At 43.4% G+C, this 17,982-nt stretch overlaps 1 protein-coding gene across 2 annotated transcripts in view; it reads left to right on the top strand.

Annotated features, from left to right (window-relative positions):
• The window catches only part of DUSP19 (dual specificity phosphatase 19), a 277,972-nt gene that overhangs the window by 30,699 nt on the left and 229,291 nt on the right, over positions 1 to 17,982 (top strand). The window lies entirely within an intron of this gene.

Genomic DNA, 17,982 nt, shown 5'->3' with positions numbered 1-17,982 from the left:
TATAAATGCACTGAAGTAAACGAGAACCAGATGGGAGCACACAACAGAAATCCACTTGTGGGCACAGAAGAATTAACTACTATTGATGCTTTGAACAATTTACACAGGATCTACAATTTTGAAATTGGACTCTAGTTGCGTGCGCTCCCGAGTAAACTGGGCTTTATTTACAATTGTGAATTTCTCAAGAAGATTTGAGGTGCTTCGTTTGGCTCTTCGAGAGAGTTTAGCCATTGAAATATCCCTCTAAATTAGGCATGATTGGTCGCTGTGTAAGCGGACCTGGATCTCTGAACACGATTCGGCCACGATCCAAGACTAAGGAATGTCTGAATGTGATTCGGTTAGTCAAGAAAGCCAAGTTACCAATCCCAATGCCTAAGTCTATGGGAGATCTGCCCAAAGTTCTGTGGTTGTTGAGTGTCCTACATTCTGAGAATTGTTTCTCAATAAGATCTGGAGAAAGTGAAACTCTTAGTTCCACAATGGTCTGTCTCAGCGATGGACTTTCACTGCTATTTTGTTAAGTGCATTTGTTATATCTTGCTGCTGCAGTTTCTGAAGTTAGATGTATTTAAAGGTTAACATCCTGAAAACATAAAAGAATGGTTTTTCGGACCTAAACCGTTAGTCGTTCTTGGTATTGGGGCTCGGTCACATTTGGTATCGCGTTTGGTGAAGTGCCCTTCATGCCAATAAACATCATTCAAATCAGAGTCATTTTGAAAATACAGCAGCATCACCGGAGAAAGAAGAGGGGAACAGTGAAAGGAAGAGTGCACTGGGAGTCATGGCAACTGGTGCTGACAAAGGTGTCCTGAGCGTGCCATGGAGCAGTGACTTGCTGGGGAGCTATGACAGAGACAGGGGCACGCTCTGAAGTTACTTTAGGAGTTGTAACCACAAGTTCCAGCAAGCAGTTTGACTTGATCTTCACTTAATATTCTTTATAACTTCTGACTTTAAGTTCCAACATTTCCATATCATATTTCCATATATAGTTCCAGCAGGCAATACTTTTCCTTCCGCTTCATTTGCCTGATATGCTTTAGAAGTTCTAGCCCCAGGTTTGTCTTTTTCATCACTTGCTCAATGTGCACCTTTATTCATTATATTTGCATTTCTATGGTGCTCTAGAACTGCCATCCGACTCGAGGTTCCAGCACGTTGCTTTACTCCTCATATTCACTTTCTTAAGGTGATCTTTTTTATTATTATGGTATTTTATTGACCGCAGAACTAACTTCAGGAAGCAATTGAGCACTTTACGAATAATAGGCGGAAGGACACTGTGAGGGGTGCAGACATGCAAGGGAGCAGGGAGATTAAAACAGGGGAGGGTGGCCAATTTGGCACCTGGGGATTTACGAGCAACCAGGAGAGGAAACGGGGGAGCAGATCATCCAGTCTTAGGTTAGGTGGGGAGGAACTAGGTGTTGGGGAGGAGACATTCCTTGACGAGGAGGGTCTTGAGCTCCTTCCTGAAATGTAAAAGCGAGGGGGGAGTCTGATGTTGACAGGGAGGCGTTCCCAGAGTCTGGGGGTATAGTCAGAGAAGGCTAGTCTTTAAACTGCAACTCCAAGTGCCAGCATGCAGCATTTCACCGTAACCTCTTTCTCAGTAGGTTACTCTATCAGAGTGGCCTCATCAGAGGATTTTCACCCTGGCTTTTATTTTTGTTGCTTCTGGTATCTGCCCACTTGCTTTCATTTCTCTTCTGGCTGTCCATTCCTCCTTCTCCCCAGTGTCACCCCTAGACTCCAGAGACCGGTGCCTTGCTTTCCAGGGCTCACTTTGACCTCCTCTTTGCGCCAATTCTGGCTCCTGTTTTATTGCAAGGGTTCTCATTTAATCCTCAATGCTGCTGAGAGGCTCTCTGCCTGACAGCCACTAACTCTTCCTACTTTCTCCTTCTGCACAACAGCACTACTCAGACTCTCTTGCCCAGGTGCTCTCTCTTCCTCCCTATCTTTCTCGGGTCTTTCACCTTGTTTGTGGTGTCCCCCAAGGTTCTGCCTTGTTGCCCATTCTCTTCAACCTATACATCTGGCCTCTTATCTGTCTCATCCGCTCCCTCGGCGTCAGGTGCTATTCTTATGCCGACGACACCCAGTTTTTGATCCGACTCGATCCTACTGAGGTGTCGTCGCGCCTCCATCAGTGCCTGACGGCTGTAGTTGAATGGATGGGCCAGAATTGGCTGAAGCTAAATGGGGACAAGACAGAGGTGATGGTGGTAGGTGCCCCTCCTAATCCTTCACTCTGGGTGTCCTCCTTCTGGCCTTCCTTCCTTGGTCCTCTACCTGTCCCCGTGACAAAGGTTAAGAATCTTGGTATCACCCTCTCTGCTTCACTATCTATGAATGACCAAGTCTCAGCTGAGTGCAAAGTGGGTCATTTTCATCTTAAATTACTGAAGAAGGTTTTACTGCTTCTGCCTGGCTCTCTCCATCCCCAGTTGTTGCTGCCATGGTGCTCAGCCGACTGGACTACTGTTAACTCATTATATCTGGCACAGCCTTAAGGCTTAGTCCAGCGACTTCAGCACCTGCAAAATCTGGCTGCTCGTACTGCTACTGGCTCCCCCTATGGGGCACATATCACTCCAGTACTTCGTACCTTACACTGGCTCCCTGTTCGTCAGAGAGTTGAGTTTAAATCTCTATGTATTGTGCACCGACCTATCCATGGACTGGGGGCCGGAATATCTCCAGTCCAAGTTTATTTGCTATCTCCCCATCCATTCAATGCGTTCCTCATCTGCCGACCTGTTGGTGGTCCCCCCCCTACCGGCGTGAACGGATTGGAGGACGGGCTTTCTCTGTGGCCACGGCTCAATTGTGGAACAACCTGCCTCCCAAGATTAGGGCTATCTCCAACCACCTAGCCTTTAGAAAATCTGTGAAGACCTTGCTATTCTAACTCTGCCTTGGCCTTATTTGTTCCTCCCTCTTCTCGTAGCGCCAAGATACCTTTGGTGAAAGTGCGCTTTAAAAGTCTACATAACATAACATAACTCATAGAGGTTACTGAAGATAACCACTTCATCACTGTTTCATGGATCTTTTCTTCTGGACTTTGTGCCCCAATACGAGTCACCCAATTATTGTCAAACAAAAACAACTCTATACATTGTGTTTTGTAATACTATATGGAAAGCACTTAATCACACATTTTCCACCTTGATTTGCAGAACTCCTTTTTTCTCAGATGCAGCGAGAAAGCACAAGAGAAAATCTGCATCCTGGTGTCTTTTCCTATTTTAACAGACAATGGCAAAAAATAAAATGTTGTAAAGCAAGGAGGTTTCTCGGTATCAATGTATTAGTATTTGTAATCCAAGACAACCATACCAAGGGTACATTACCACTAACCAGGGCTAAATGTCTTTAGCTAGATAATAACTTAGTGCCTCCACTGCCCACTCGATGACCAAAGTCCCTTGCTTCATGGTGGAATATTGCGTTTCATGTGGAAATAGTTTTCTACTGCTGAACAGTACTGGTTCCTCCTCACCATTGTGTGGATTTGTAATTGTACGGCACACAATCCTGGCAGGAGACCTATGTTTACAGGGTTTAAAACCCCTTAAAAGAGACCAATTTGGTGGTACATTTGGAGTGTCCTACTCGCCCATCTTTGAGGGGAATAGAGTAGACATAACATTCTGAGATAGCATGACACTGGTTTTGGGACTAGTGGGGTGATTGACGCCCATTGCCTAAATTATCTCTTTATGACGCCCATCTCTCAAATTGTCTCCACGTTCTCCTGCTTTACCACTCACCAATGCTTCCAGCAGCTAGTCGGGTCTTTGGCATACTCTTTGTCAATGAGTTGTACTGATGCGGTGACTGATGATAATTTACCCACTTGGGACTGGCTGAGAAGTCTTTGAAATAGGTTTGCATGTATTTTCCTTGGGTTTCAGTATATGGGCATGCCGTTGGCACATAAATTGTTAGTGCTTTCAGGCACAAGTATAAGAATTTGCTTTCCTATTCTGAAGGTGCGTACTCTTGCGCTTTTATCATACCATTTTTCTATTTTTATTAAGGCCATCCTAGTTTCTATGACACAAGTTTTCTGGTTAGCCTCATTCATTGTATATTTCATGCAAATTTGGCCATGTTTGTACTGGAACTCTCTTGGTCTTCCCATTCTTCTCTGATCATATTCCATACATCCTGCTGGTGCCCCTCCTATACAAGTTGAAATGCAGAATATCCTATTAAAGTTTGAGCAGTTTAGTAGATGGTGAACTGGGGCCAGAAACGTGCACTGTTGTGGCCTGATTTTCAAAAATGAGTGCAAATGAAAAAATCTAAGAATATGCACTTTGTTCACTTGCGCTCATTGCTGAAATGCACAGGTCACTTTATTCTCAAGGGTGACCAGCGAAGAGGGGGGCTACACAGTAGTGCTCCCAAATCTAATGAGTGACAGGCTCCCAGCAACCGCAGGGTTGCTGGGAGCTCATTTCACAGAGACTGACTCATTTCTGTGAAATGATCGTGAAAAAAAGTATTTGGTTGGAAGTGCTAGTGCGACAGCTCTGGGTTGAACCGGCTGTCACACTTAAAAAAAAATATCAAACCAACATGACTGGGTCACAAATGACCCTCATTTGTGCACATTTAAAAGCACAACCCATTTGTGAATTAGAGATGCGCTTTTAAATGTGCACAAAAGCTCCCTTATTTATGCAACTGCCCTTATTAATTAATTCAGCTTTTATAATGCACTTCAAACTGGAGAACCAGCCTCTTTGCGCGGGACGGTGATTCAAACCTGCGTTGCTCCTCGTTGTCCTGCTTCCAAGACAAGCGGGCTGCCCCTGAGCTATCCTCCTCATCCACTTTGCAATTTAGGCTAGCGCATCCCGTCACTTGCACCAAAAAAGTTCTCAGAATCTGGTCCTCAGTTTCCAGCATGCAGCAGCAGATCGATGCAGTGTGATTGGCTCACTGCTATTTAGGAACGTGGACTTGAAGTTGCGGCATCTTTGCAGCGTGGCTTTCTCTGCACCTAGCCTTGGTTGCTTTCTCTCGGCGATGGGGCTTCCTCTCTGTCTGATTTCTGGGCTTCTGCCTTTGTCCAGGTACGGCCGTCACCTGCTCCAAGTCTCTCGCTCCCTGCTCGCTCTCCCCGGCATGCTTGACTTGGCCTCACCAGCTTGTGGCAGCCATTTTGATCTCTCCTGTTTCCAGTGCCATTCTGGCCTGCTTTGTACAGCAGCAAGGGCTCCTCCCTCCACCTCCTTTCTACTTACTGACTCTGCGCCCGACACTGGAAGGCCTCTTCACCTTGGCATCCATCTCTGCAGATTCCTCATCGTTCTTTTGCTCCACATGTCGGGGCAGCTGGTACAAGACTCTTCCCTAATTCTCCCACTCAGGTGAGCATGCCGGAAACCAGCTGCAATGTAGAGTCTGAATTAAAAGCTGTATACAATGGCAAGGAGAGAGCTAAGCTAGTCTTTTGGCCAGGATTGTGGGCTGCCTTTTATGCCGTGCCGTGTAAACCACACCAAAGGCTTTGTACTGGACCCTTTTGGCAGTCAGTACACTTCATGCAGGACCAAGAAACCAAATACCGTGGCCCCAGACTATGCAGAATTATGTCTGCCAGGTGTTGAACTGGAGTTTGCAGAGAACTGTTTTTGTTTTCGCAGAACCACGTATCCAGCATTACTAGAGTCCACTTTTGAAGAGACTAGAATATTTGTGAGCACAATCTGAGCTTTGGAGAAATAATCTTGGGATTTTAGGAGGGAGGCTTATGTGAAGAAAATAACAGCCTTGGCTACCCTTTAGGTAGGCTCTGATAGGTTCAAGGCTGCCTCTCGTTTTATCCCAAGCTTTTTTAATGAAGGGATTGCAGCTGGATGCACACTCAGTGAGGCCAAAAATGAGTGGACCACGATCTCAAGTTGCCCTTGGAAAGTAAGGTGTGTGCTTTTCTTTGATCATTTTATGGTGATTTAGCCAAACAATAACGAGATTGCTGGTGCCTGCGGGACTAATGACAGGGGGCTCAATTGATATGTCCACCGATTGTCAATGGCCAGAGCGAGAGGAACCGTGGCCTGGATGCCCTGGATGCTAAGATGGTAGAGTCGTTCGATGAATGGGTCCCCAATGTTAATTACTGCTGAGAGGTTGCATTGCTAATGCTGATTTCCCCTCTCTCTTCGGTTATTCTTCCAAGGTTGCCCAATACACTGACCAGGACAGTTTCTGTTCCCATTGCGGGGAGAACACCTGGCTGTTCTTGAAGAAGTTGTTCTTCAGCAGAACTCTGCCTGGGCGATGCTACCACGCTCTCCAACGATTTGCCTAGATGTGGTACCTACGAAATGGGCAAATAAATACATTCGCACCCTGGGAGGCTGCTTCTTCCGACGAGAATGCTCATAACGCGGGTTTGTTTATTCACTAAGGAAAGCCGCATTCCGAGCCGTTTCGTTGGTGTCGGGCACTTCCCATCCCCGCTCCCCATTCACCTTAGCACCCGTGCAGCTCTCTACACGGGTGCTAATGGGTTTTTTTCTCTTCTCAAAATGAAAAAGAAAGAAAACGTACTTTTGACTCGCCGCCCGACGCTGCACAGTGCTGTCAGCCAGGCAGTCCCTCTTACATTGAAAATGGATTTCCTGGCTGACTCATTGTGCGGCGTCGCGGGCGAGAAAAAAGTACTTTAAAAGAAAAAAGAACATTAGCACCCGTGTAGGTATCTAAAGGGGTGCTAACGGCGATATGCCCCACGGTGGTGGGCCGACATCCTGCAGGCCACCCTCGTTAAGTGACCCTCGCGTGGGGGCATGTTGCCTCATTCGTGCCATGCATGGGATATTTGAGTACTCGTGTCAGCCAGATGTACCTCTGTTGTTACTCTCCACTAAATTCCAAATACTGTGCAAGCATATCTTTCAGGAAGCCAATCGTGGCTATTGCATACTTCCTCCACATGGCTTGTTTTTCACAACATTGAGAAAAGTGATCCTGTTTTCTTCAGACTGAAGCGTCGTCAGAACTGACAGATATATTCTGTATTTAATTTCTTTGGAAGAGATTCTACCCAAACAGGTGTTCTACTTACCTGATTCGGCCAACTTCTGCTTCTGCACTTGATGCATGTGGGTCTGGTGACTTAGATAATTTGATCAATTATGCTCTTTAAAATATTTCGTTGATTGGAAAGTCATAGGCATGAAAATACAGTGTTCGGTATGTGTACAGAAATGTGGTGTGGACGTGACATAACACCCGCCATCCCCAATTGGATCCACCCATTTTGGTTCTTGTCTGGCTTTGCTATAGGTTTCAAGCTGCTGTCACTGAATTCCGTGTTATCAGATTCATCCTCCTGGGCTGCTTTGGAGCTTGTGTAGTTGATTTCTCTGATTTTGAGCTTCTGATAAAAGTGATGCAGGGTTACCATTTTTCAGTAGAGAGGGAAGGCACAAAGCATGTAGCTAGTCGCGGTCTCTCAATATGCACATATATGTTCGTTAATTTCAGAACTATCCTGCAGGGGGAGCGAGGGTTGGAGCCCCGAAAGATGGTCACTGGGTAATCTTTCCTCTGCTGACCTAATATCTTTCTTCAAAATCTCTATTCTTCTGTTTGGCTCCCCTTTGGAAGTGCTCAAATGATGCTATCTGAATCTCGCTGGATGTTTTTTTTGCAACAGGTATTTCAAGGAGCACTTTGGTGTGCTGCACGAAATTCTACCTAAAGCCTTAAGGCCTGGGGCGAACAAATGTTGGACTAATGGTGATCTCGCTGTCAGGTTCACGTTTGGCGATGTTTTGCTTCCATCTTTCTGGTGACTGATGTTGTTTCTCTGGGGTGTTTTGTTCTACCCGGAAGAATGGTGGGTGTGGCCACTTAGCCATCATTTTGTCCATTGTCCCTACTGGTAGCAATGCCATTTGTAAGCGATTCCCTTCAATAGTGGCAATACTCTCTGCAGTGCCTCGCATGTCTGTTCTCGGAATAGGAATCTTGTATGTGAGAATAATAGTCATTGATATTGCTCTGGTGCAGGGGTTGCGTTTGCTTTTGCAGTGGAGATTCCAGTGCTACCCGTGGCTCTTAAGCTTTGTGACACATTCACATTGGACTTTTTTTTAATGTATGTTCTTGTGTTAACTAGTTATACCTTTGGGGCAGGAGATCATTTCTTACTTAAGTTCTACTCAAAAGATTACTGCCATAAACGAGATCTTTAAAAATAAATGAAGGTGATTCCCCTGCTCCGCCTGGCCCACCTCCTGATTCTATAACGGATACAATTTTGACGGAAATACGATCTCTCAAGCCTGTCATGAAGGCCACTAATGTGACACATTAGCAATTAGATGACGGGCGGGCCTCTTGGGAGTCTGGGATGACTTAGAGCAAGCCAATAACCAGCAGTACTAAGGCTGTGTCTGACAGGGTGGTAGTGCAGGAAGAAGCAGTTTTGAATCTTCAAAACCGATGTAGGAACTTGAGAAATGATCACAGTGGTTGTAATACTTAAGTATTAATAGCTTTCCTGATGAGGCTGATGGAGAGAATCGTGTGCCTTTCTCTCATGCTATGCTTCTTAAACCTTTGGGTCTACTTGAAGACACTTGTTCAAATATCCAGAGGCCCTAGGTCTGTTTCAGAAGCTAGCAGCAGATACCTGAGAGCTTACATTTTCTGTACCGCTACACCAGCCACAGCTTCAGATGGTGATAAAATAATAGAAGATATAAAGTATTTGCTATGGACGGTCACAACATCATTATTGTGCAAGATGTGGCCAAGGCAGCACTTGGTAGGAATGTGTTTCTGTTGGTTCACCCTGCTCTAAGGCATTTAAATGCTTAGCATGGTTTGGTTAACTGCTGCACCTTTACATTTTTTGATAATGGTTGTACATAAACTGCCAAGAAAAATGCTCATACTGGGGAATCCCATCCAGCTAGGATGAGCAATCTCGTCCTTGGCACTTAAGGGGTTAAGGATCTTAGGAAACAAACTGATTATTTGTTTTTGCAGACACGTGGCTATGGCTACACCTCAGTCAACAGATGTTCCCCTGCCATCACATCTGATGGAAATACCTAACTTTTCACTTTCTAATAAATGTTCTGGTTCTGCTTCTTTTGTTCCCTTCTTGTTTAATATATCTACACGTACAATATTATAATTTTTCTATCATTGTCTGGAGGGATGTTGGTCAGTCTTGCTGGCTTCACATGCTCCCAATCTTTAATTTAACTTCACCATTGTTGTCCCAGAACTAAGGTACACTCATTCACTCTGCAACAAGTCTGTTGTCAGTGTTAATCCTACGTCTGTGTGTCCCAGATGTTCTCTTTTTGTTCTTTCTTTTTCTTCCTTTCGTGCTATACTGCCTCTCCGATATAGCACATATTTTATTTTAAAGATGTGACTGCTTCAGATCTTGTCGCTCATATAATATGCATAATCGCATTGCTCTGTAATATTATTAACCTTGTATGCATGTAACGTTTTAATCATGCACTATCACACTGCGCTGATTAACCAGAGATTTAATCAAAACACACAGCCGACACGTGTTTCAACCTTCAAGGTCTTTTTCCAAGCGTTAGACAAAGGTTGACAGGATCAATGCCATAAGGATCCAATATGTGGAAACCTTGAGAACAAAAGTAACCAACACGGCTTCCAATTCCTGTGCTTAAATTCTGATATGTGATTATATGTTGCCACCAATGCTGAATAATTAACTGCTCGTACATGGTCTCGTTCTTCTTCAAAAAAGAGGCTATTGTATCAGGGCGATGTAAACCCAGAGGGAGTATGTCCAACACAACTAGCGTTCCCACGTAGTCACAGACAAATTGTATTAGAGTTAGCCCATTCCCATTTAACAGTCGCCCATCAAGGAATAGGGAAGACCCAAAGTCAAATTACCCCTAGATTCGGTATAACGTTCTTTCATCGATGGGCGCAATTTCGATGGTGTTTTTTTACAAGTACATTTTACTGAAAAAACTCAACAAAATATATAGGGGGGGCTGGAAAAGTATATATAAATGGTGGGGGTCGGTAATAGGTATAAAAAAACAATAGGGCATGGGGGACTTGGGAGGAGGGGAGAGGGGGAATTTGTTGGTCTGAAGAAAAAGATTTATATCATCTTAAAATATTCCTATCTTGATTGTATGTGTTGATTTTAACCACTTCATGAATTCCTTTAGAAATAGGAGATCTGCCTCCAAATTTGTTAGGAGCAAATCATACAAATATTATGTGTATTGCATACATTAAATAACTCTAATTGATACCTGGAGATTGACCCACACATCTGAATTTACTTTACAATCAAGTCCTCAACAAACACAATTGAAAATGGGTCTTATTTGTCTTACTACGTTTTTGACCAGTGTTGATTCAGGTGTCTGTTTGTTTGTTTGTTTGTTTATTTATTTAGTATGGCGCGCAAAACCCAGAGGTAACAGGGCGCAACAGAGAGCAGGAAGGTAAGATTGCATAAAAACTTAGTTACAGGATAAGGCCCACATGAAAAAGAAGCATAGCATTACATTACGTGGAATGTGCATATATACATATAGTTAATAAATTGCTTACATATTTACATATTTAATTCTGTGCATAGAGACAGTTCGGTTGAGCTTACATATTTGCATATTTAATGCTGAGCATAGCCGTCAGGTTTGAACAAAGGCATGGGCAGGTGAGAGGGCAGGGTTAGACATGGGGATCATTGCACCGTAACCAGGTGAGGATGTTTCGCCTGAAGCTATAGTAGGATTGGTCTGTCCTAATGTTGAGTGGGAGGGCCTTCCAGTGTTGGGCTGCCAAGACAGGGAAGCTCATACAGTTCTGTGTGATCAGGCTGCAAAACAAGATCTTCTGAAATATGATTGTTTAACAAAGCATTAATGCGTAATACTAATTGTATGACCTAAATGAGTTTCAGAAACAACTGTTTATGTTCAATAAGCTTGACAATACCGCCACAGTCATTAAAGGAGATTTGTTCAAAGCTGCTCTTAGGAGCCATACATTATCTTTTGTAGACCAAAAGATAACTCTATTACATTATATAATGCATTGCTGAAAAACACAATACTAAACCCTGGCCTGAGTTGTTTACAAGAACTTTACTGTCGGTTTTGATTATAATTTAATGGCATCTGAATATGCTTGTAGTACTCTTAAAAAGCAAAGCAAGTATCCAAACACTAGTAAATCTAGGAATGCCATTAGCTTCTTACTGAAATGCAAAGATAGAGCATGTCAGAATACCATGTGTGACACAGGGGAGCAGGGACCCCTCCCGACTTTGGGAAGGGGGCCTACCAGAGTGAAAACTAGAGCCAGACCTGCCCCAGAGGTGGGGAGTGGGTGTTGAGGGGGCCCCAGTCTGTGAACCTCATAATGTACCTTGAATATAATTGTAGGTACCACCTTCTGTCACACAATGCCTCCCAGTCCCTTTTCTGGCCAGATTTCTTTCTATTGTATTTCACAACCTCAAGTACCAAAATTCATGGTGGCGAAAAGCAAACTAAGAGATATAGAGGGGCTTCGCACAAAACAACCTGCACAACTCTACAAGGGAACAAGCCCCTATAAAGTAGGAAAGCAAATAGCTCACTGTGGGCGAAAGAAAAATCCCAGACCCCGAGCACACCAAAGAAACAGTATAGACCTCAACCGGAAACGTGCAGGGAACGAGTGTGGGATAAAGGGGCTTTTTTAAAGCTTATCACCTGGATGAATGTGCCCTTGGGGAAAGAATAGCCACAGATTATCACAAAGTGTCATGTGAGCAGGGGAACCAATGGAAGGGGAGAGAAAGAAACAGGAAATGAGGAGTATACAAGGAGAAATAATGAGAGACAGAGTGTGGGTTGTATGGGTGAGGTCAGGGGGGGTTGAGGTGAATAGGGACATTAGACGGAAGATGGACAGTGGTGCGGAGCACTGCAGAGTTGGTGTAGCGTGCAGGTGAGATATTGGTTGTGAGAGAGTGGTACCATTTGTAAATTTGAAGATATTATTTTGAGAATGTGTGCGATGATGATTTTAATAAGAAGGGTGAGAGTATGTGTTTGCAGAGGAGAGGAGAATTGTGGGGAGAGACAGGAGAGTAGAGGGGTGATGAAAGAGAGTGAGGATAAGGGGAAGGAGCCAGAGTTTGGACACCAGAGGAACAGAAGGGGAGAGAGTTGAGGAAGACAAAAGGAATGAGTGAGAAAGGGCAGAGGAAAGTTAGACTAGAGTACAGTGAAAGGCAAAGGGAATGGAAAGATTGGTGGTGAGTGTGAGATCCGACCAGGATGTCTGTTATAGGCATAAGCAAACCATTATTTCTATTGAGAAGACTTGGGAAGTATTAGGATAGGTCATCTTTAGAAGAACCCTGAAGAGTGCCAAATAGGTACAGTCATAGTTTTAGGCCCTCACTAAGAGCCAGCTTAGATTGTAGGGTTTACCGATCACTAGCTGACAAACCCTGGGGTGAAGGCTGCCTGGGTTAGGGTGGAGGGAGCCAAATAAGTTCCCTGTTAGGGAACTCCCGTCCCCTGCACACTGTCTCGGGCTATAAAGCCAAGGTTTTCAAAAAAATATAATTTTCGGTATTCTTTGTAATTCTTAGATAGACTTTTCAGCAATATATTACTAGAATAAGATTTTTTACATAACATAGTTAGAACATAAAGTGTAATAACAGTCATTGATTCATTTTTTTCATTTCTGTACAAAAGACAACGTGTGGCTTGATTTGTAGTTCAGGATTTATTGATCCAAACAAGATTGCCCAACACGTTTCGAGAATTGTTCTCTTCTTCAGGGGCTGTATTATGCAATTCAAAACTTTAAATCTGGTAAAGAGAGTTGAACAATATTTAGATTAGATGCAGATTACAAAACTAATTGTTTTTTCAATCAATAACAACATTTGTACATTAAATAATAAGTAACTTCTTTGGGAAAAGTAAAAACTTCATTCTTGACATCTACAGAATTTGAAACAGGTCATCATGTGAGAAGTATAAACACAATATCATAAAATAAAATAAAACAGATTAATGTCAAAGCAACATAGAGTTAGATGACCTTGTTTCTTAATACCTGGTGATTTTTTATTATTATTCATGGCTGTTTTTGTCCAAGATATATGCGCTGAGTGGCCAAATGACTGTTCTCCAAATTAGGGAAAGGGAACAAATTGTGATCTATTTCACTTCATCCTGTCTACATATAACAAGATGCGAAATCTAGAGATGGTAAAGTTTAGAAGAGAGCTTACCCTGTTTTTATTTCTTAGAAATTGAGTAGAAGGGTGGTCTTCCTCCCATGATGATTTGGTCGGCAATAGTTAATTTCTCAGTTCTCCACGAGTCAGTAGGGCGTTTTTGTGTTGCCTGTGTACATACATTTTGATTTTTTGTGATTTATATTACTGTAATAGGTATCTTAAAAGTTCTGGTCTGAATAGGGACGATACCCTATTTATCCATTAGTGATTCGTAAAATACCTAGTAATTATGTAAATTATTTATGTTGGGTAGAAAAGGCTGTAATGGTATTTTTAAAGAAAGAAGATATGGGATGTGATCTCTTGTAAAAATCAAATTTTTCCTTTGATTGTAGACAAGTAAATAAAAAAATAAATAAAAAAAAAGAAAGAAGATTTAGCTGAATAAAAGTGTCCTAAATAAACAGACTAATATAGGTCTCAAAGTTTAATCAGAAATAAGAAGTATAATGCACTTACTAGGAGGTATTATTCTGGAATAGTAAGAGAGATGGGTGTGCCAAAGGCATATATGTAGTCCGCCACATTAGCCCGCTTTAAACAAATTCCCCATTGCATTGAGGATAGTAGGAAGACGAGCTCCAAAATACCTGGGAGTCGAAAAATCCTAAGTTAGAGCATGTCAGTACTGTTTAAAGTGGTTAGAACAAAGGTAAGTTTAGAGCGCGAGCAGTCATTTAGTACTTACTGGTCACTAGAAGGATATCTCAACTGGAGTGAAGTTCTGCTCGGCTCCATCGGCTGTTGAAATCCAGGGTAGGTATTCAGACAACAAGATGGCCGTATTTATGGCGTATATGTGCGTGTCGTCATCACGCAGCGTGCGCATATGATGTCACAGATGTAAACAAATGGGCGAGTGTCGCTCGATAGCGGGATAGCAGTCTTATTGTAACTTGGGTAAAAAGAATACCGATGAGTGTATCAAATATATAGATGGGTGCAGAATTAATCTAGGGTAGCTGAAAGGTATGATGATCAAAATTGTAAGAAAAAGATAATCAAATACATTTCGAAGATATAGAGTGGTTGAGGTCTTCATCAGGCGCATTTTCTTTTGTGTTGCAACTTTTTATATACTGTCATAGGGGTAACAGATCATTCGTAAATGATATAAAACATGGGTGAATGATATGCTATGCTAAAGGGAATATCCTCATTGGTGTATAAGGGACATGTGTTTGTCTGAAGCCTCAATCATCTAATGCGGGATTTAAAAGCGCATATTGTAAATTGAATCAGTTGTATAGTGTCAGTCAGAATATACAGTTAGAATTATATAATGACAATGCCAATGTCTCATTTGGAGGTAGCCCTCCAAAAACATTACTGCAAATTTCTAAGGCAAGATCATATTAGAGCATGATAAAAGAAATTAAATCTAATGCAAAGCATCAAGCAAGATATATAACCAGAACATGTTTGTGATAATTTCGCTGTCTCATACGGAGTTCACAATCTCGTTAATTGTATAACTTCTAGTGCAAGTTGTCATTTAAAACACTTATTACACTTTGCTTACAACTCAACAAATTCATTTAATCATATATCAGTACTGTGTAGGTTTTTATCAACATAGTTCTTAAATTCATTTTGTAAAGAGTTCTTTAAAATGACAAAATCCTCAATATGATGTAACGTGATTACTCCCATATAATGAGAAAGTAAAGATTAGCAAATGGGTCTGTTTTATAGAAAGGGACCCAAGTAGTATTCCTCATTCAGGCCATGTGGTGTTAATGCGTCAAGTTTATGTATCCAGAACAATTCCCTCTGGGATAGTCTTTTGGCTAAATCTCCACCTCTTGGAAGTGGGTGGAGGGAGCTGTCATGCCTGCCACCCCAGGGTCCGTTACTTACCCCAAGCGCTCCTATTTCCCGGCATCCTCAGCCTTCAGAACGGCCAGGCCGTTCTATACTCAATGGAAAAAAGCCGGGAAACGCCAGAGCTCGGCAATAGTGTGGGTCCCTTTGCCGAGTACCAAAACGGACTCCACTTTGTCTTTAAATGCTTCCATTGCAGTAACGGTGTCCTTGTGTTATAACGATACCACCGTTCAGACCCAGGCTATGATAGACTCTGGTGCAACTAATAGCTACATGGATATCACTTTTGCCAGACAGTCATCTATACCTATGACCACCAAAGCAGTACCCGAGTCAGTCAATGGTTCTGCACTATCTTCTGGTCTGGTTACGGAAGAAACGTTGCCTATCACAGTATCCTTACCTGACGGTCACACTGAAAAAATAGTTTTTGACGTAATCACAGCACCTCAATATCCATTGATTTTGTGTCTATCTTGGCTTAAATTACATAACCCTGTGATTGATTGGGTCACTGGTCATATCCAGTATCCTCCGGATCATTGCAATGAAAACTGCTTTTTGGATTCCGGTGGGGTTCATGACACCCCTGTCCTGGCGTTCCTCGAAGGGTTGTCGAGAATAAGTGCACTGACGTCACCTAAGTCACCGATACCTCAGGAATACCAACAGTTCTCCGATGTGTTTGACAAAGGCAAGGCTGAAACAGTGCCTCCACATCGTCAATACGATTGTCGTATCGAATTGATTCCCGGAGCCAAGACACCAACCGGTCGAGTCTACTCTCTTACCGACTCTGGGTAAGGAAGATGCAGCCTTGAAGGAATACATCAATAAGGCACTCCAGTTAGGCTTTATTCGTCCTTCACAGTCCCCGGCTGCATCTCCTTTGTTTTTCGTTCCCAAAAAAGAAGGGGACTTGAGACCCTGCATTGACTACAGGGCTCTCAGTGCCATAACGGTAAAGAACCAGTACCCTCTTCCTTTGATTAACGTCCTGTTGGATCAGTTGGGCTCTTCAGTCGTTTTCTCTAAACTGGACCTGAGGGGTGCGTACAATCTTGTACGGATCAGGGCAGGTGACGAGTGGAAGACCGCCTTCAAGACCCGGTATGGTTTATATGAGTACCTCGTCATGCCCTTCGGTCTGTGCAATGCCCCTGCAACCTTTCAGTACTTCATGAACAATATCTTTAGTGATTGCATGGATCAATTTGTGGTCATATACCTGGATGACATATTGATATACTCGGCATCCTTAGAGGAACACATACAGCATGTATCCAAGATACTTCAAAGGTTAAGAGAAAACCATCTCTTTGTCAAGCCAGAAAAATGTGTCTTTCACTCTCAGGATATAGAGTTTTTGGGATATGACATCACCAGCCATGGAGTTAGAATGAGTCAATCCAAAGTAAAAACCATCCTGGACTGGCCAGTCCCCGTCTCTATCAAGTCCCTGCAATCTTTTCTGGGATTTGCAAACTTTTATAGGCGCTTCATCCATTCCTTCTCAGGAGTGGTGGCACCGCTCACTACACTAACCAGTCCCAAAAATCCATTTCGCTGGACATCGGAGGCCCAGGAGGTGTTCAATCTACTTAAAGAGGCGTTTACCACGGCTCCGGTCTTGCAACATCCAGATCCTGTACATCGTAGAAGCGGATGCATCTAATCAGGCTATTAGTGCAATCCTTTCGCAGGTTTGCAAGGACACCGGGTGGAACATCCAGTGGCGTTTTTCTCACGCAAGCTAGCTCCATACGAAAGAAACTATACGGTGACCGAGAAAGAGTTGTTGGCTATCAAAGACGCATTCCTCACATGGCGACAGCATCTTCTTGGAGCAAAACACCCGGTGTTTGTGTATTCCGATCATCGTAACTTACAGGCCATCAAAACCATTAAGTGCCTTACGGCTCGTTGACAAGGGGGGTCCTGGGAGTCCCTCTGCCAGACATTAGTCCTGGTTACGAGGGACTTACCCAGAGTCTTTAGCTCACTATCTTTCACAATATCTGCATATTTCAACTAACTTTGGGTCTCACCCTAAGTTACTAGGGGAATCCAGACGTGGACCCCTTGCTCACTATTCTTAGAGAGGCACAGCTACACCCTACTGATGAGGTTCAACCAGACCGAAACACGTGTCTGGGGTTGCTGTTGGTACTCTTGTTCAGAGGAGAATTGCCTAGCATTTCGGTGCTGGACTGCCCCAGGGCAGGACAAAGACTGATATGTTTGGGATATTTCTTCTCTGTGAAAGATAGTGAGCTAAAGACTCTGGGTAAGGCTCTTGTAACCAGGACTCATGTCTGGCAGAGAGTCTCCCAGGACCCTCCTTGTTATCTGCATATTTCAAGTAACTTTGGGTCTCACCCTAAGTTACTAGGGGAATCCAGATGTGGACCCCTTGCTCACTATTGTTGGAGAGGCACAGCTACACCCTACTGATGAGGTTCAACCAGACCGAAACACGTGTCTGGGGTTGCTGTTGTTCAGAGGAGAATTGCCTAGCATTTCGGTGCTGGACTGCCCCAGGGCAGGACAAAGACTGATATGTTTGGGATATTTCTTCTCTGTGAAAGATAGTGAGCTAAATACTCTGGGTAAGGCTCTTGTAACCAGGACTCATGTCTGGCAGAGAGTCTCCCAGGACCCCCCTTGTTATCTGCATATTTCAAGTAACTTTGGGTCTCACCCTAAGTTACTAGGGGAATCCAGACGTGGACCCCTTGCTCACTATTGTTAGAGAGGCACAGCTACACCCTACTGATGAGGTTCAACCAGACCGAAACACGTGTCTGGGGTTGCTGTTGGTACTCTTGATCAGAGGT

This window comes from Ambystoma mexicanum, chromosome 9, assembly GCF_040938575.1.
Source record: "Ambystoma mexicanum isolate Mex_15411 chromosome 9, UKY_AmexF1_1, whole genome shotgun sequence".
Lineage (NCBI taxonomy): Eukaryota > Metazoa > Chordata > Amphibia > Caudata > Ambystomatidae > Ambystoma > Ambystoma mexicanum.
The sequence above is the reverse complement of the archived record's forward strand: the minus strand, read 5'-3'. Positions and strand labels throughout refer to the sequence as shown.